General features: G+C 39.5%; 1 pseudogene; it reads left to right on the plus strand.

Annotated features, from left to right (window-relative positions):
* Window positions 1-20,962, plus strand: part of LOC138838571 (tubulin beta-2 chain-like) — a 48,306-nt pseudogene that overhangs the window by 6,428 nt on the left and 20,916 nt on the right.

Raw genomic sequence — 20,962 nt, forward strand, 5'->3', positions numbered from 1 at the left:
GGTTCACACCTGTAAACCTAGCTACTGAGGAGGCTGATCTGAGGATCACGATTCAAAACCAACATGGGCAGGAAACTCCCTGCAATTCTTTTTTATTTTGGCGTGGGGGTCGGGTGGTGGGGCCTGAACTCTGGGCCTGGGTGCTGTCCCTCAGCTCTTCAGCTCAAGGCTAGCACTCTACCACTTGAGCCACAGCGCCACTTCTGGCTTTTTTTTTCTGCTTATGTGGTGCTGAAGAATCGAACCCAGGGCCTCAAGCATGCAAGGAGAGCTCTCTACCACTGAGCCACCTTCCCAGCCCTCCCTGTGATTCTTATCTCCAAATAATCACCAGAAAACCAAATAGAGTTCTCGACCTCAGCTGAAGAGCACAAGGACAATGCCCAATCCCAAAGTTCAAGCCCTACTACCACCAAAAAAAAAAAAAAAAAGAGAAACAACATTAAAGCTGTTTGTTTTTTGGGCTTTGTGTATAAGCTACACATCCCTCAATTGTGAAATCATACAGTTTGGCTTTCCTTACCATGCCTTTTTCTCATAATATTCTGCATAATCTCCACTTATTTATGATGCATTAGGCTGTGCAGCAATAAATAAGCCCCATGATGAAAGTACCTCATTCTGTTCACAGCTTTGTACCCAGTATTCAGGACAACACTTGATATTCACTGAAAAGAAAAGAGACCATTATAATAAGAGATAATGCCTCGATAAAAGACATAAGGTCTGGGGATATCAACTTCCCACCCCCGCCTCTACCTCGAGAGCCCTCAAACAAGCCCAGATGAGCTGGTTTCTAAGATGATGTCCAGGTCCCATAGGCACTTTGGGCAGGTGACGTCTCTCCTGGGGACAGAGCAGCCAAAGCTTTTGCAAAACTATTGCTGGAAACTTATTTTGGAACTCTTGTGACAAAAGAACACTGAGAATTGCTTTGATGTGCTGATGTTTTCATCAATTTCTTGGTACTTCAAAGACAAAATAGTCGAGAAGCCAGCAGCAACAGCTAGCTCTGCTCAAAGCTTCAGGGTAATCCGTTTGTATGACTCTTCTAGCTCCACTAGGATTAAGGTGCACTCCCATCCATAGATGGTGAATTTGCCAACACAATGCTACAAATGACCAGACTTCATTTCTTTAGACAGCCTAAGTAGTTTGTGTGTAAGTAATAGGTAGCTACCTCTTGCTGTCCCCTCCAATGTCCCTGGGAACATCAGCTTTTGATGTTACATTGGCAATATAGGAATTGTATACATGACCAAGGGTGGAGCCACAAAGAGGCACTCCAGCCCAGGAATGCTAGCTAGTAAATGGAGAGGCCTCATGGAGGGAAGACCATATTCCAAGCAATTTCCAATCTATGACTCTTTCTCTAAGCTCTTTTGGGAGGTCTTCTTTTTCACTGTTGTCTTTTTCATTCATTCCATATTAGCTGCAGCTCTGAGTGCCCAGTCAAAATCCTGGCAGATGGGATTGGGCAGAAACCTGAGTTACTGCCCAAAGAGGTATTATGTCTCATTCTCCCTGGAGACAGAATGCATCTTCCAAGAAAGCTTGCTCAGCCTTTTGGAGAGGAGCACACATGAGCTGAATCCTGACAACAGGAGGAAGAAAACTTCAGAGGAGGCTTCAGGAGCCAGGGGGCAGAAAAGTCTTTTTTGTTTGTTTGATTTATTATTAGTAAGTTTTATTGTGAAAACATTGTACAGAGGGGTTACAATTACATGAACAAGGTAATGAGTACATTTCTTATTAAGCATTGTTGCCTCCTTTTTTTCCCCTTACCATCCCTACCAGCCCAACACCCTCCCCCCCCCCGCTGAAAAGTCTTTACATTACAAGGGACAGTCACTTCCATAGGAAGTGTCTAAAGACTAGAAGTACCCTGTGGACAGTGTCAGCTGGCAAAGGCAGACTCAACCATCAGTTGATTTCATTCAGGCATAACATCCCAGTACTTGTAATATTCAGTTGTTGAAACTCAGGGGTTTGAGGACAACACAGGACTTACATCCAAGTTCACTGTAGAAAAAGCAACTGAAATGTGCTCTTTCCTAAGGTTGTAAACAAGTAGCCTTATTCAAACACCAAACAATAAAACCAGATTACATTATGTGTTTTCATGCGTATTTGTGTACATGCACAACAGACCTGGGCCTGTACATGGTCCCTGAACTTTATTACTTAATGCTAGCGTGTTCTGTCACTTGAACCACAGCTCAACTTCTAGTAGTTAAGTGAAGGTAAGGTTCTCGTGGGCTTCACTCTTACTAAGCTGACTTTGACCCACAATCCTCAGATCTCAGACTCCTGAGTTGCTAGGAATACAGGCTTGAGCTATTGGAATCCAGGGGTTCTTTAAATGCCAGGAATGGGATGGATAGATGACTAGTTCCAAGGTAATGATGAGATTATGCATGTCTGGGTAGAAGGTGAGAAAAGGGAGAAAGGATATAAAAAGATTGGAGCTAGAACATGGCAGGGAGATGCCTCATGTGGTGAAGGCTTCGGTAGGGTCTAGTGGGATGAAATCACAGGCTTTGAGACTGTCAGTTTTGGCTGCCTCCATCTTGAAACCATGGACAGAATGGGTAAGCTTTCTATGGCTAGAAGCCCTTTGGGTGATGACACAAACCATAGGAGGTGTATGAAGATAAGAAGTCACCCAGGGGTGGCTCACATTTGTAATCCTAGCTACTTGGAAGGATGAGATCTGAGGATTGTGTTTCAAAGCCACCCAGGGCAGGAAAGTCCATAGCCTCTTATATTTAATTAACCAGCAAAAAATTGGAAGCAGAAGTGTGGCTAAAATGGGAGGCTGACAACCTTGAACAAAAACAGCTAAGGAAGAGCATGAGGCTTTCTGTTCAAACTCCAGTACTGGCACACAAAATAGAGCATAGATAGACAGACAGACAGACAGACAGACAGATAGATAGATAGATAGATAGATAGATAGATAGATAGATAGATAGATAGATAGATAGACAGATAGACAGATAGACAGATAGACAGATAGACAGATAGACAGATAGACAGATAGACAGATAGACAGATAGATAGATAGATAGATAGATAGATAGATAGATAGATAGATAGATAGATAGATAGATAGATAGATAGATAGATAGATAGATAGATAATGGACTAATGGACTAATGGACTTCAGGTACTGTAAGGAATATCCTATCTCAAGTTGGGAGACATGGACTGGAGATTGGGGTGGTCAGTCTTCAGTGTGCAACCATAAAGCTTCCCTATCTGATAGAAACCTGGTGGGAAGAAAAAGCCATGCCAGTGTGTCAGGGTGATGTCAGGGCCAGCTCTAAAGCAAGAAGGCTATCAGAATCTGTGTTCTGCCTATGAAGAAGAGAACTCATTGCTCTAGAAAGTGAGGGAATTGATACCTAAATTACCCATCTTGAATAGAAATGGAAGTGGAGTTGTTTTTACGATAACTTAATATTATGTCTAAGAGCTATTTCTGTACATACTACCTCCTAAATAAAAGCAGGTTTATTGACAAAAATACCAGTTACGTATGATTATACATTTCAATAAAACAATTGTAGTACTTAATACTTTAGGGAATATACTACAGTATTTGTTCTGAAAATGTTTATTCCCTATTTTTACCTGATACATAATGTACTATGTGCTACCACATGTTGTTCAGATGCATGTATAACATGGCATATTTTTTTAAATCAGAGTAATTCTAGTGTGAGTTAGTGCAAAGTAGTCAATCAGAACATGTGGTCTATAGAACTGGCAGATGGCATGATCAGCTGCTAAACCAAAGCTAGCTGACATGGATATGGGCGAAGAGGGCTACAGAAGAATAAAGAGTATGCTCAAAATGTTGAGTACATAAGGATGGGGCAATAAATCTTTGAAGTCATAACATTACAAGAAACAGAAAGGATAGCCACCAATCAGAAAGCCATCTTCAAGGTCTACAATTCTCCCTATTTAACCCAAGACCAATCTCTGTAATGAGGAAAATGGCCAAGATGGCTGACCTGGGCCGAATTGCCCTTTTCTCTGTGGTGTGTCTATAATATGTGCTCTTTGTTATTTTTCTCTTCTACTAAACCCTTCGATCATCTTTACATATGTTTTCTTCTTACCTGAATTCTCCTTATGCTGGATGCAAGGACCCAGGTTGGATAGCTGCCTTATAATTTGTGGTAACATGTAATGGATTCGATTAAGTATGTTTTATTCTGATTTAGGCTCAATGAATGGACACAATTCTATCTGTCTGTCTGATCTGTTCAAATACAACATTTATAGTGAACACAATAAAAATTCTGTCTTCAAGCCTTAAATATTTGTCATTACCTATCTGTCACCCTTGTATGTGAAGGTACACCTGAACCTCTTCTTCCTAAGTGTACTTTATACAAACATTTGGGACTACATAATTTCTTGAGCATGGTCTGGTTAGATGAAGACAGCTATTTGTTTTTAGACAGTATCTCATGTTGCTTAGGTGAGCCCTGAACTAGAGTTCAAGTGAGCTTCTGGCTTTAGGTTCCAGAATAGCTAGAACTATAGACATATGAGACAAGCAGAGATGGTCAGAAAAGATGATGCTAGGCGAAATGAACCCCAAGATAACTCTATTATTTTTAACACTTTGTTTTTGTTTTGCTTCCTGTGTCAAGAATACCTTTTCCTTTCAATAGGCATGTAGTATTTTAAGAATTGCTTTCCAGTTAGTTGAATACATGCAGTAATAATTTTATCACCTAGGTTATTTTTCCAGACCTTGCCTAGGACGGACATATGGTGCTGAGGCATGCTTGCCCAGAATATCTTCCTCTCTCTGTGACTTATTTTGAGGAATATTCAGATGTATTTAGCTGGGTCAAAGATGAGGCATATTTCATTACTTAATGTACTTTGTCAAGCTGTCCACAAAGCATTTAATTAATTTGCTCTCCCAACAATAGATTCTAATTTCTTGCTTTCTCTGCAAATCTCACAGTATTTAAAAAAAGAAAAAAGAAAAAATTTCTGCCAGGTGCTGGTGGCCCACGACTGTAATACTTGTTACTCAGGAGGCTGAAATCTGAGAATTGTGGTTCAAATCCAGCCCTGGCAGGAAAGTCTGTGAGACTCTTATCTCCAATTAACCACCAGAAAACTGGAAGTGGAAATTTGGCTCAATGTGGTAGGGCTCTAGTCTTGAGCAAAAAAGCCCAGGGACAGTGCCTGGACCCTAAGTTCAAACTCTATGATCAACAAAAACAACAATTCTAATAGACACAGAGAACTCTTCTGATATTTGCTAAAAGCATATTTCTTTGTCCCCTTGCTTATATGTTATACCTCAGAAAGTAAGACAACTGAGAATTAAGGAATTTAAAATTAAAAGAGAACTCCACCTTCTAGGATTTCTATCTTGCCCCATTAGCAACACTGCTCCACCAGAGCCTTGCGTTACAAGAGAGATAGTATATACAAAGAAACTTGCATGAAATAAGGAAGGCAGAAGGAGGCTGTCCTCTGCTGCCATACCAGCACCCCAGGCATTGATTCCTGGTAAGCAGAGACACATCAGTGTGGAAGATAGTTGACTTTGAGTATTTTATTCTCTAGATAGAACTGGAGTATAGGGAAGTGGGCACTGAGCATGGAGCTAGTTAGCTGGCAGGCAGGAAAAGAGAATTTTATTTCAAGGTCAGAAAAGACAAATGAAGTGTAGGTTCACAGCTGGAGTCATAGATCCAAGTGCCAGCATTGCTGCTTACCAAGGAACTCAGGCTCATATCCCTGAGCCTCAGTTTATTTAAAGAGTGTTGAGTACAGTGTACTGTATCATCCTTGGCATTTGGGTGAATTGTAAAGGGAAACATGCAGGTAGGCAGAATTCAGGAGGCACATCAACTCAGTGAATGATTTTATTTCACAAATCAAGTGAGGCTTAAATTGAGGGCTTCCACATGTGTGCACCTCCTCTTCTAAGATCCCTAACAAGGGGCTAGGACAACTCTGTGTCTCTGTGGCCCTTTCGATCCCCTATGTTTTTCCTTTCAGTGTCTTTTCCAAGACAAGCTCTAGTGCATTAAGCAGCCTTTAATGTAGGCAAAAGAAACACTGAGAGCTATTCCCAATGCTTAGACAAGAATCTCCCACTGGCATTACTGATGATCTTGTCTAATGTAAAATCTCACCTATCCCCTAGGGTCATTAAGGCCAGCAATGGACACAGCTAAGTCCATCACTTTGTTGCCTGTATTTTCCATGCCACATATTAGTGAGATACCCCTTCTATTGTTCAGCTATCTTGGGGAGGGCAGAGATAGCTATGCCAGCAACAAAGAAAGGTACTTTCTGTTTATTAAGCTGGCACAGGGAGGAGCTTCTCTGTGGAACAAGTGGCCAAGGATGCTGCTTGCTTCTATGGCAACCCAACATGCAGCCAGCATTCAGGGTTAGCTCTGTCCACCACATTTAACAGAACTGAAAAACGTGGCAGAATTTCTGTTATTTCTGAAAGACCAGGTTACACTTTAATCACTGGTTGTAATAGCTAATCTGAGAGGGTGATCTATCCCACTGCCCAGGGGCCTTGAAAAATTAGCTCAACTTCAAGGGTTACCCACAATGATTTCCATGGTGTCAAGTGAGTACAACATCAGCAGAGTGGGAAACAAATAAAAATAGATGCATTTGGGGCTATTCCAGTTTCCCATCCAGGAAACACGAATTCAAACAATCTTGAAAATACATTCTTAAAATATGGCTGCAGAATTTTAGCTCAAAAACACGAAGGAGAGATGGGAATTCCATTGCTTATTTGTCAGGACTTTTGATTGGGGCTGGCAAAAGGTGAACTGTTTTGTAAGACGTTGGTTGGGGTGAAGCCCCTGTCTCTGAGCAGGTTAGGAGAATGGCTTTACAGCCCAGAAGGATAGCAGAGGTTGGCAAAAATTTTTTCAGGGGACTGTAGTAAGGGCAGGGCTGGTCTACATCCCAGTTCAGCTGCAAATATGTCTGAAATCTGACCTGCTGCTTCCATTTTTAGTGTCTCAAAGCAATGCTTGACATTCTTCCTCGATAAATTGCCAATTTCTTCTGAAGCTCTCATATTCATTCTAATTGCCTGTTATTCCCACCATAATATAAATAAGATAAATAAGCCATGTTTGCTGCAATTGCAATTTGTTGAAATTCTTATCTCTTTCTAAAAATTCCTGTATAGTTTTGATGGCTAAATGGTTATCTAGAAATATCTGCACAGTATCAACTTTGATAATTCAGGATTTTTTCTCTTCCTTTTCACTTTTGTTTCCCCTGAAGATTGAATCAAAGCCTGTGCATGCTACGTAGGTGCTATAGTATTTGAGTTATGTCCACAACCCCTTTTGTTTATACTTGGGGGTTATATAGTTCTGCTAATCTACTAGGGCTGGACTTGAACAAGAAATCTTCCTACTTTGGCCTCCAAAGAAGACAGTATTATACCTATATACCAGAACACATAGCAATTTTTTATTATTGTTTTTTATTGTGAAAATACCACACAGAGGGATTACAATTACATGGGCAAGGAAATGAGTACATTTCTTATCAAGCATTGTTGCTCCTCCTTTGTTTCCCCTTCCCATACCTTCCCATTTCCTCCTCCCTCCCCCCCTCCCCGCTAAAGTGGCAAAGTTTCTTTTTTTTGCCCCATGACCGACAAAAATAAAAAATAATGAAACACATAGAAAATTTTTCTAGCTAAAATCTCCACAGGATCTATTTGTATATGAAAGAATTTTCCACAATTATTTGAAACTCATTAAAAAAAAGAGAATGTACCAAAAAAACGAAAAAATCACATAGTACATTAAAAGTGCAACAACAGGATGGGATGGTGGCTCAGTAGTAGAGTACTTGCCTCTATTTATTGCAATCATGTGGCCCTGGGTTCAATTCTTCAGCAACATCTAAACAGAAAAAGCCAGATGTGATGCTATGATTCAAGTAGTAGAACATTAGCCTTGAGCTGAAGAGCTGAGGGACAGGCCCCAGCCCAGAGTTCAGGCCTCATGACCACCCGCCCCCTGCCAAAAATAAAAAATAAAAACAAGTAAATTTTTTGTATTTTCTTCCCACTATGATATATCCCCTGTTGTCACTGTATTTGATTTTGGTACTCTGGTATTTTATATACATTTATCTGAATAAGGAAAAGGAAGGGGAACAACAGAAAGGTGAGAAAAGATGACAGAGCAGCAATATACACAGAATAATATGTCGGAAATGATTGTACAACTTGGGGGGAAGGTGTAAGAGGGGAGGGAAATTATGAGAAAAATGAGGGAAGTGGTAACATGTTTGAGAAGAAATGCACATTCTACTTTACTTAGGTAAATGTAACCCCTCTGTACATCATCTTGAAAATAAAAAAAAATATGAGTAAACATATGAATGATTAAGTGCTTGCAGCTGCACTAGTTCAAAAGACAGTTACCTTGATGGAATGCCATATGCATTAAATAATTGATGGTGATGTAATTAGCAAAGCAGATCTGTAGAAGGTGCATTTCTCCAATGTTTCAATTAGAGAAGATGGAAAAAGTTTCAAAGTAGATCACTGGACAACATCATTAATGTACTAAATTGCATGTAAATGCACATTTAAAAATATCTAAGTTGGCAATAGTAGATCTACTATGTGATCTTGTCCATATTTATTGCAATCATTAAGAAAGCTGTAGGTCCACCAATGATGAATGGGTAAAAGAATAACACAATCCCTACGTATGTGTGTGTGTGTGTGTGTGTGTGTGTGAGTATACACATTTTTGGTTATGGGGCTTGTACTCTGGGCCTGGGCGCTGTCAGTTAGCTCTTCAGCTCAAGGCTAACACTGTACTTGAATCACAGTGCCAGTTCTGGTTTATCTTGTGGTTTATTCGAGATAAGAGTCTCATGGAGATGGAATTCCGGGAAGATGGAGGAGCAGAAGCTGGAGTCTAAACAAGCTCTTGCATAGAAAGCAGTTTTAGAGTTCCAGTGAACAGTCCTAAGCCAGAGAATCACACCAAGTGTGCCATCACAGAAAAGAGAGTCAGGCCAGAGAGAGAAAATCCAGGCTAGGAGACAGATCTGAGCTCTTGCTAGCAGCTGCGACGGCGGCGGCGGCGGCGGCAGCGGTGGTGGCAGCGACTGCAGGGGCCATACCTGAACCACAGAGAGTCTGGGATGAAGGAGCCAGATGCAGCGGGCAAGTGGATTCTACTCAACACCAGCAAGAACCGACAAGGAGCGGACATCTTCATCCTGCAGTTCAGAGAACCAGAGATGACCCAGGAACCAAGACTCGGCGGGAGTAGAAGCCTGACATCCTCACTCCTTCCCAGGGAGCAGAGGAAGGAAGGCCACCCCTCCCACCCCCCCAGTACCGGAGATCTCCATCTTGGATACCGACAAAGCTCGTTGGAGCTGCTAGCCCCAACTCAAGCCTTGGAATAAAACAAGTCATTTAGCAGGTCAAAAGAACTTAACGACGGCATGACCTGCCAGACTCAGCTCCACCCAGGGAAAAGTCACCCAGCTCAGGCGCCAGCCCTAGCAGTGGCTTTCTTCACTGGGTAATCAGAGCCAGAAGCTGCCCCTCCCTTCAGCAGCCTCGACAATCAATTGAAATTCAGTAAACAGAAACCCTGAGAATGGCTCCAGAGTGGGTGCTGTGAATTTCTCACAAACTAGCCAGCGTGAAAAGCTACTGTTTGTTGAAAGGCCTCAACTCTACCCAGAACCTAGCTTCATCACTGCAACTCCCTCTTTTGTGATTCTCAAAGTAGATCTGCCTCCCATTGAACTAGCCTTGGAGGAGGATCGCAAAATCCTGGGTAAAGCAGAGCATGTTTCTGCCTGTTAGAAAAAACTGACTTAAGAAACCAACCAAGACACAGGACCACAAGCAGACCAGAGACTCCAACAAGAGGCTGGTTACATACACAAGGGAGATACTGGATTTTTCCCACCCCTCCCCCAAAAATCAAAGAACTTTCTTCCTCCTCCTCCTCCTCCTCCTCCTCTTCTTCTTCTTCTTCTTCTTCTTCTTCTTCTTCTTCTTCTTCTTCTTCTTCTTCTTCTTCTTCTTCTTCTTCTTCTTCTTCTTCTTCTTCTTCTTCTTCTTCTCCTCCTCCTCCTTCTCCTTCTTCTTCTTCTACTTCTTCTTCTTTTGGTACCTTATATAAATTTTATTTTTTCTTTTCTAAAACTTTTTTTAATCTTTAATTTTTGCGTTTTTTAAAAAAAATTGTTTTCCAGTAACTTTTTATTCCTCTTAAATTTTTATTTTAGGGATACATGAGTGTGCGTTTTTCTTTCTTTTTTTGTTTTCTTTCTCTTTTTTTCTTTTTTAATTATCTTTTTGTTTTTTGTTTAGCTCTACTGGACTGCTGATCTTTTTTTCTTCCTTTCTTGTCCTTTTCACCATTTCCTCTCTTTTGTTCTTCTTTATGTGACTTAATTGTTGTCCTGCACATCCTCAGATAAACTCTTAGTTGACTATTAGACAATATCCCCCATTGTGTACACACTTAATCCACAAATTTATTACTCAATTCAAAACCTCTGAGGCTTAAATTCCTTAATAGCAGTACTACCTCTTTATACCTATATAATATTTTAAGCATTTTTATTTTTATTTTTATTTTTTTGGTCGGTTGTGGGCCTGAACTCTGGGCTTGGGCGCTGTCCCTTAACTCTTCAGCTCAAAGCAAGTGCTCTACCACTTGAGTCACAGCACCATTTCCGGCTTTTTTTTATATGTGGTGCTGAGGAATCGAAACCAGAGCCTCATGCATGCAAGGCAAGCACTCTACCACTGAGCCACCATCCCAGCCCCTTAAGCATTTTTATTTTTAAGTTTTTCACATCTCCTTTATATCCGTCCCCTTCTCTCAATATATTCACATTCTTCTCTAAATAGATTGTTTTTGTTCTGCATAATATTATTAATTTTTACTTTTATATTTTTTCTATTCTCTTTCTTTTCCCTTTCCATTTCTTCTTTTTTATCTCTCTACTTTCATCCTACACAACCTATTTCCTGCTTTGAGATTAGGACTTAGTTAACTCTCACTGTGCCTTCCCACATCAATCTATTACTTTTTTTAACCACATCTCTCCCTAACCCTAATAATTTCTGGTTGTGAAAATTCTTCTTCGCGGTACGTAGCCCATTAACATATAGTTGTTTGATGTGGAATAGATGTATCTGTTGAACTAGATTGTATCTGTAGACTATTGTGTGTGCAAATTCAGACTTTGGTTGATGCTTGCCTTAAGATAGTGTACTAGCACAACACTGGAGCTCTTTTCATCTCAAACGGGCAGAGTAAGCTGGAAAAACACAAGAAAAATGGCAAACACGGGTATCTCAATTCCCACTCTTGATAACCAGGGGTAGGAACAAATAATGAATAATCCAGAGGAGAGTTCCCAAATAGCTCTACAAACACTGCTGGCAAAAATGATAAATGAAAAGATTGAAAACATAAAAAGGACTCTGTATGAGCGTGATAGGGAGAGAGAGGAGGCAATCCAAAAGTTTATACAGGAATATCATAAGCGCGAGGAAGCTACTCAAAAATTGATACAGGATTTGAGTGAGCAGCATGAGAATACACAAAGAGAAAGGCAGGAATGGCATGAGCAGGCTGAGAATACTCAAAGAGAACTACAGGAATCCCACAAAAGGGAGGAAGCTAGCAAAGAGTAATACAGGAATTGAGAGAGCAGGATGAGAATACACAAAGATCACTAAAGGAATTCATGGAATACATTAACAAAGAGCTGAAGGAAGTCAGGAAGACCAAAAAGGCAATGATGAATGGAACCTAACAGAAGGAATGGGAGTCCAAGGAAACCATAACTAATCAACTAAGTGATTTGAGAATAAACACTGAACATCAAATTAAGGAAGTAAAGAAGTTCATACAAGATCTAAAACAAAGCTTCAACAAAGAATTTGAAGCCATCAAAGCGACCAATTAGAAGGAAAAGAGATAAAAAACAAAGTAGAAAGTCTGGACAGCAGGTTAGACCATGAAGAAGATCGAATCTCAGGGTTTGAAGACAGCCTAGATATTATAGAGAAAGAACATACTACCATCCAAGACAAGTCCAAGAAATATGATAGATCTGTCCAACACTTGGAAGACACCATCAGAAGACCTAATCTAAGGATAATGGGCGTAGAGGAGCACCTAGAAACAGAAGTTAATGTTCTAGGAAATTTGTTTAACAGGATTCTAGCAGAGAACTTCCCAAACATTCAAAAAGATAGACCTATTCAGATGCAAGAAACTTTTAGAACCCCAAATAGACAAGAAGAATATAGAACATCCCACTATCACATTATAATCCAAACAGGATCAACTCAGACCAAGGAAAAGGTCCTTAAAGCTGTCAAGGAGAAAAGAATAATCACCTATAAAGGGCAACCAATTAGAATCACCTCAGATTTCTCAGCAGAGACAAGCACAGCAAGAAGAGCCTGGAATGATGTATGCCATGCCCTAAAAACAAACAACTATCAACCAAGAATACTGTACCCAGCTTAACTCTCCTTCATAACTGATGGCCAAATAAAAACCTTCCATAACAAAGAAAAATTGAAACAATACATCTCCACCAAACCAGCCCTACAAAAGATTCTTAAAGAGGTCCTACACATAGAAAACCAACAAGACCACAACAAAGGCCAAGAAACTGCACCCAAACTGAGAATCCAAGAACCTTAGGAAGAAACTAGTTTTCGCAGCCCCCAAGAAGGTGGATAACATGGCAGGAAATACCAAATACCCCTCAGTTCTATCTAATAATGTTAACGGACTTAAATCTCCAAGTAAGCGACATAGACTGTCTACTTGGATTAAAAAACAAGATCCTTCTATCTGCTGCCTGCAGGAGTCACATCTTGCCCGTAAAAACGAACACATTTTCAATGTTAAAGACTGGAACAAAATCTACCATGAAAACAGACCCCATAAATAGGCGGGAGTTGCAATCCTAATATCAGATAAAATAGACTTCAAATTAAAATTCATGAGAAAAGATAAAGAAGGTCGCTACATACTAATTAAGGGATCCCTCCTTCAGGAGGATATTACAATTCTAAATATCTATTTACCAAACAATGGAGCACCCAAATGTATCAAAGAAACACTATTCTCCCACAAAACCCACATAGATCCAAAGACATTAATGGTTGTGGATTTTAACACACCACTCTCCCCACTAGTTAGATCAACTCGGCAAACACTCAACAGAGAAACCGCAGATCTAAACAGTTGCATAGGTCAATTAGATTTAATAGACATCAACCGCACATTTCACCCAGCACCATCAGAATACACGTTTTTCTCAGCAGCCCATGGAACATTTTCTAAAATAGACCACATTTTAGGCCACAAAGCAAACTCAGAAACATTGAAGTTATACCATGCATTCTCTCTGACCACAAGGGAATAAAATTAGAACTCAACACCAAAAGCCACCAAAGAAATTCTGGTAACACATGAGGCTGAAAAACACACTGCTGAATCACGAGTGGAATATGGAAGACATTAGAAAGGAAATTCAAATGTTTATGCTATTCAACAAAAATGAACACACAAATTAACAGCTCCTCTGGGATAAACCAAAGGCAGTACTCAGAGGCAAGTGTATAGCTCTGACCTCCTACATAAACAAATTTGAGAGATCTGAAACCAATAATTTAATGACACATCTAAACCTCCTTGAAAAAGAGCAGCAAGATAAACCCCAATGCAGTAGTGGGAAAGAAATAATTAAAATTATATCAGAATTAAATTAATTAGAATCCAAAAAGTATAGAAAGAATCAACAAAACAAAGAGTTGGTTCTTCGAAACAATTAGCAAAATTGACAGACCCTTAGCAAATCTTATCAGAAAAAGAAGAGAATACACCCAAATTAATAAACTCAGAGATGAGAATGGAAACATCACCATAGAAACAACCAAGATTCAGAACATTATAAGGGAATACTTCTCAAAACTTTATGCTAATAAGTTTGAGAACTTGACAGAAATGGACCTTTTCCTAGCAAATACTGACATGCCAAAACTAAACCAAGATGAGTTAAACCATCTTAACAGGTCCATATCAAGCATGGAAATAGAAACAGCAATAAGAGTCTTCCTGCTAAGAAAAGTCCAGGACCAGATGGTTTTACAGTGGAATTTTACAAGGCCTTCAAAACACACCTCACACCAATACTCTTCCAACTCTTCAATGAATTTGAAATAGGAAAGTTCACTACCGAACACATTCTATGAAGCCATCATAACCCTCATCCCAAAACCAGGCAGGGACTCATCAAAGAAAGAGAACTATAGACCCATTACTTTGATGAACATTGATGCAAAATTTTTCAACAAAATTTTGGACAATCGACCTCAACAATTCATCCAAAAATCATACACCGCGATCAAACAGGATTCATTTCAGGGATGCAAAGCTGGTTCAATATACGCAAATCAATTAATATTATTTATCACATAAATAGGAGCAAGTATAAGAACCACATGTTTATCTCAATAGATGTAGAAAAAGCATTCGACAAGATCCATCACCACTTTATGATGAACGTTCTGGAAAAATTAGGAATCCATGGAACATTCCTCAATACAACAAAGGCTGAATATGACAAACTTACAGCCAGCATTATATTTAATGGTGAAAAACTAAAGCCATTTCCTCTTAACTCAGGAACAAGACAAGGATGTCCACTCTCTCCACTTCTCTTCGATCTAGTATTGGAATGCCTAGCTACAGCAATGACACAAAATGCAAACATAAAAGGGATCCAAATAGTGAAAGAAGAAATAAAACTCTCCCTCTTTGCAGATGACATGATCTTGTATTTAAAGAATCCCATAGACTCCACTCCCAAATTACTCAAGCTGATTCAAAACTTTCGCAAGGTAGAAGGGTATAAAATTAACCCCCCAAAATCAATGGCTTTTCTGTATGCCAACAATGAGAAAACTGTGGCTGAAATTAGGAAAGTAACTCCATTTGTAATAGCCCCACAAAAAATAAAATACCTAGGAATTAACTTAACCAAAGAGGTGAAGGACCTCTATGATGAAAACTTTAAAATCTTGAAAAAGGAAATCAAAACAGAACTTCAAAAATAGCAAAACCTCCCATGCTCCTGGATTGGGAAGATTAAGATCGTGAAAATGGCAATACTTCCCAAGGCTATCTATAAATTCAACGTGATACCTATCAAAATTCCAAACTCATTCTTCAAGGAAATAGAAGAGGCAATCCAAAAATTCATGTGAAACAATAAAAGACCCCGAATACCAAAAACGCTCCTCAACGGAAAGAACACTGCTGGAGGAATATCAATACCAAATTTCAAACTACTATAAAGCCATAGTAATCAAAACAGCTTGGTATTGGCATAAGAACAGACCTCAGGACTAATGGAATAGAATTGAAAACCCAGAAATGATCCCAGAGACCTATAGCTATCTAATCTTCGATAAGGGAGCTAAAACAATAGAATGGAAGAAAGACAGCCTCTTCAGTAAATGGTGCTGGCAAAATTGGTTAACTACTTGTAGAAAACTAAAGCTAGATCCTTATCTATCACCCTCCACCGGAATAAATTCCAAATGGATCAAAGACCTCGAAGTCAAAGCAGACACTCTGAAGACATTAAAGGATGGAATAGGAGAAACCCTAGGTCTCCTTGGCTCAGGCTGAAATTCTCTTAATAGAGACCCGGAAACACAACAAATCAAAGAAAGGTTGGACAAATGGGTTTGCATGACTTGCTGAGCTTCTGCATGGCAAAGGTCATAGCTAGCAAGATCACTACAAAGCCCACGGATTGGGAGAAGATCTTCACTAGCCATACAACAGGTAAGGGTCTCATATCTAAAATATACTTGGAACTCAAAAAATTAAATCCCCCAACAACAAATCCTCAAAGAAACAACTGCTCAATAAATAAGTGGGCTAAAGACTTGAAGAGAAACTTCTCTGAAGAAGAAAGGAGTATGGCCAATAGACACATGAAGAAATGTTCAACCTCCCTAGCCATAAAAGAAATGCAAATCCAAACAACATTGAGATACCACCTCACTCCAGTTAGATTGGCAAAAATCAAGAACTCTAACAACAACAGATGCTGGAGGGGATGTGGACAGGAGGGAACCTTACTTCATTGTTGGTGGGAATGTAAACTTGTTCAACTACTTTGGAAAGCAGTATGGAGGTTCCTCAAAAGACTCCACATAGAGCTCCCCTATGACCCAGCAATCCCACTTTTGGGTATTTACCCAAATGTTTACAAACAAGACCACACTAACACTACCAGCACAACTATGTTTATTTCAGCATTATTTACCACAGCTAAGATATGGCACCAACCCAGATGTCCCTCAGTTGATGAATGGATCAAGAAAATGTGGTATATATACACAATGGAATTCTATGCCTCCATCAGAAAGAATGACATTTCCCCATTTGTTAGGAAATGGAAAGGCTTGGAAAAAATTATATTAAGTGAAGTAAGCCAGGCCCAAAGAAACATAGGTCCCATGGTTTCCCTTATTTGCAATATCTAGTATAGGTATGAGTCAAGCGGAAAAGGTCAGATAATGTGATGTTAGGAAAATGAACCCTTAGATATGTATTTTAATGTTTTTTTTCTTCCATGCATTTGTTTCTAATGCATTTATAAGATTATTTCCTTGTTGATTTGTATTTCCTTCCCCCACAGTATAATCCCTGCTTCCACTATATTTGATGTCGGTATAACTTGTGGAGGAATTGGGGAAAATCAAGTCGTTTAAGGATTCAGGTGGACCTGTTGCAACAATGAGAAGTACAAATTGTCATGTAGCAAAGGAGCTTTACAACGTTGGTGCGGGGGGGGGGGCGGGAGAGGGGGAGGATTGGGTCGGGTGGCGGGGGGGGGGGGGAGGAGGCTGGGAAGGGATGTGAAGGGTAAACAAAGGAGGAGGCTGCAATGCTTGATTAGAAATGTACGCATTATCCCGCCACTGTAATTGTAACCCCTCTGTACAGTATGTTCACAAAAGAAATGAAAGAAAAATTAAAAAAAAAAAAGTCTCATTGACTTTCCTGCCTGGATTGGCTTTGATCCTCAGATATCAGCCTCCTTAGTAGCTAGAATTACAGGCATGAGCCACCAATGCCTAGCATACAAAAATATATTTGTTAATATCTAAAAATTATAGTTCAAATATTTTATCATAAGTATGAACTTAACCATGGTTATTTTTTGATAATGAGGTTCCATTTCGTATTGTCACTACATGTGCAACATGGACTGGTCAGGCAGAGGAGTCTGTGATATTCTTATCTCCAATTAAACACAGAGAAGTTGAAGTGGAACAGTGGTTCAAGGAGCAGAGTACTAGCCTTGTGCAATAAAAACCTCAGGGACAGCACCCAGGCCCTGTCTAAACCACAGAATTGGCACACACAGCAAAGTCTCTCCCAATTTTTGTTTCAGCTGAGTTGAATAACTCGTATTGTAATAGCCAAAATTCATCTTTGCCCTTTTAATTTTGTCAGGTGAACTTTTCCATTGACCCTCTAATAAACTGAGTCATCTAAGGAGACCCACAAAGACTCACTTGTTGCCTGCTAATTCATTTAAGTACCACCGTTGTGAGTAATCAAATCTCTACAACTTTATACAACTTTGTATTAAAACTTAAAAACACAAACCTTTAGTGTTTCTCAGGCCTTTTGCCTCTGTGCAGCTCCCTTGTCTCCTTTTATGTCTGCTAGTCCTGAGGCTTGAATTCTGAGTCCCTAAACTGCTTTGATAAAAGCCTAATGCCCTACAACTTGAGCCACAGCCCCACTTCTGCCATTTTTCGGCTCTTAATTGCAGATAAAAGTCTCATAGGCTGTCCTGATAGGGCTAGTTTTATCTATGATTCTCAGATTTCACTCTTCTGAGTAGCAAAGATTACAGGTGCGAACCACCAGTACCAAGCTTATATGTCACTTTGATATACAAAATTTAAGTCAATTAAATCCCCGAAGTTGTAGGGATTTTTAATGACAGCAACAAAATTAATGCACATGCTATAATTAGAATATGCAATCAAAGCTTTTAAGGAGAATAATGATTTGTTCTAATTCTGCATACAAATGAACATGTTAAGATCTCTATAATAAAAGCTTTCAGGATACTGATGATATATTCATAAATCCCAGCTACTCAGGAGACTAAGATCTGAGAATCATATGTATAGCCAGTCTGGGTAGGAAAGTCTGTAATACTCTTAACTCGAATGAACCATCAACAAACCAGAGGTGGAGCCATGTCTGAAGCAGTAGGGCACAAATCTTGAGCAAAAATGCATGAGGACATTGTCTAGGCCCTGAATTCAAGCCCAGGAAAGGCACAAAAATTAAAGTTAATTAATTACAACTTGAACCCAGATATTTTGTAGACTTTTTTATTGTGAAAATACTATACAGAGGGGGTACAATTAGATGGGCAAGATAATGAGTACAGTTCTTATCAAGCATTGTAGTCTCCCCCTTTGTTTCCCCTTCCCATTCCTTCCCATCCTCTCCACACCCCGCCACCTAATCCTCCTCCCCCATCACAGTTGTAAAGTTCGTTTTCGACATAACGAGTTGTACATCTCATTGTTGCAATGAGTCCAACTGTATCCTTATTTAAACGATTTAAGACACACAAATGCTTGAACTATATGGGCCTACATTGCTGACTGTCTTTCTAATAAAGACTGAAATAATAGTTTATTATTCTACTATTATTCAATTATGCATGTTAACTTAATAATGGATATCTGCTGCCTGCTGGCTGTGTGTGGACAGGATGTTAGCTATGTTTGACAATATGGACATAGTTTTGCCAGCTTTGGATGTCACATGTTTGTGAAGGGACAGATAACAAATTAAAGAGTGATAAACATGTTTTTCCATCACTCATATCTCTTCAAAAATCAGCCTTTATCATCCTTAGAATATTTTTTTAAATTTCTACTAAAGCAGTCCTCAACACAGTTCCTGCAAATCCAATCTACATTTAATCTACATTTCCCCAAAATCATTTGGATAGGCTCACTCTTACCCTTCTTCTCTAATTAGCTTATCTGGGGCAAAGGAAAAGGACAGCCAACAATTTGGGTTTGCATTAGCCAATAATCTCAGCTACTTAGGAAGCAAGGCCAACTCATAAAAAATATTATCAAGATCCTATCTCAGGATCAAACCCACCTGTAAATCCAATAACTCAGAAAGCTAGATGACACGATAATGGTTTGAGGCTTGCCTTGGGGTTGTAAACATAGAACCTTATAGGAAAAATAACTAAAGTTTAAAAGGCATGGCTCAAATTGCTAGAGTGACTACCTACAATGTGTAAAACCCTTCATTCAAACCTCAGAACTACCAAAAAATATTAAAAGACAAAAAACCGGACAGTTCTGACAATTCCTCAGTGCTGATGATGTAGGTTTGAGCCATACTCTGAGAATCACTGTTCTAATTAAAAGCAATTAACCTCCAAAAATAACAGATTTACCTATTTTTATCATTGTGGTAAACACACTCAAGGGCAGCTTTGTCCTTTGATGAATCTGGGAAGATTCCAGAGAGTCTGCCACATTGTGGTGGAAGCATGTGTTAAGAAAAAGCTACTCAGCTCATGGACCAAATAGGAAGCAAACAGAGCACGAGGATAAATGAGAGGAACAGGCCAGGAAAGGATATCACTTTTAAAACCCCAGGTCTTTCAACTAGGTCTTTTAACCTTCAAAGATTCCATCGCTTCCAAAAGTCTATCAAATTAGGAACTTAACAATGGATTTACTTACTGATGAGGACAGAGCACTCAAATGCAATTACTTCACTGAAGCTGCATCTCTGAACATTAATCGCTACAATGGATGACTATCCTTTTTGGAGACATTCCAGGTCCGAACCATAATGAATATGATTTTAATGAGTAGCATTAAAAATTGGAAAAATTATGTAAGTATATCCTAATTTCTATTTAAACAATATTAACTAATACACCTTAGAATCCTAACGACCACCTCTCTACTCCTATCCTCACCAAGTTTTTAATCTCCTGTTACCTGGGGAAAAATTTCAAGCCCCAACTTTTTCCTTGTATGTCTATCAAACAATGAGATTTGTCCCACCATCAGAGATCTGGTTACTGATATCACTGAATGCCAAAGGAAATGAGTCAGAAAACCACAGATACTGCCATTGAAAAGAAGAGGGGGGACCATGAATGCACAAAAAAGAAATTTAAGGCTTAAAAATAGTTTAGAGGTCATGCACTCATTTCTCCCGCCTGTAACCCTAGGTACTAAGTCTGAGATCTAAAGATAAGAGATTGAAAGCCAGTGTTAGGAAGAAAGTTTATGAGACTCTTATTTCCAAGTAAGCACTGAAAAGGTGAATAAGCTACATCACAGTAAAAGGTCCTGAGTTCAAGACCACATAACAGCAAACACAAAACAAAGTGATTTAATTGGAGGACAGAGGGCTGTGCATATGTGGGACTTGCCAGGGGAAGAGAGGATCTTCTCAGAGAGCCTGTCCTTTGCTCAGGGTTGGGAGAGATCTCCTGAGAAGTAGTTTCTAGCATACCTACAAGTTAATCTCTGGCATACAGTGCTAGCATCCTGCTTACCTGTGTGTGTGTGTGTGTGTGTGTGTGTGTGTGTGTGCGTGTGTCCCACTATTAGGTCTTGAAAAATGGATCTCTCATTCTTACTGGGGTTCTTTGTTTTATTTTGTTTTGGCTTGTGGCTGGTGCTATGCCATATAGTTATGCCTCTAGTATCATTATTTTTGCTAATTAATTGGAGATAACAGTCTTGAAAACTTGTCAGCCTATGCTGACTTTGAACGTTGGTCCTCAGATGTCAGCTTCC

The sequence above is a fragment of the Dipodomys merriami genome, unplaced genomic scaffold (genome assembly GCF_024711535.1).
Source record: "Dipodomys merriami isolate MVZ:Mamm:240054 unplaced genomic scaffold, mDipMer1.0.p SCAF_283, whole genome shotgun sequence".
Lineage (NCBI taxonomy): Eukaryota > Metazoa > Chordata > Mammalia > Rodentia > Heteromyidae > Dipodomys > Dipodomys merriami.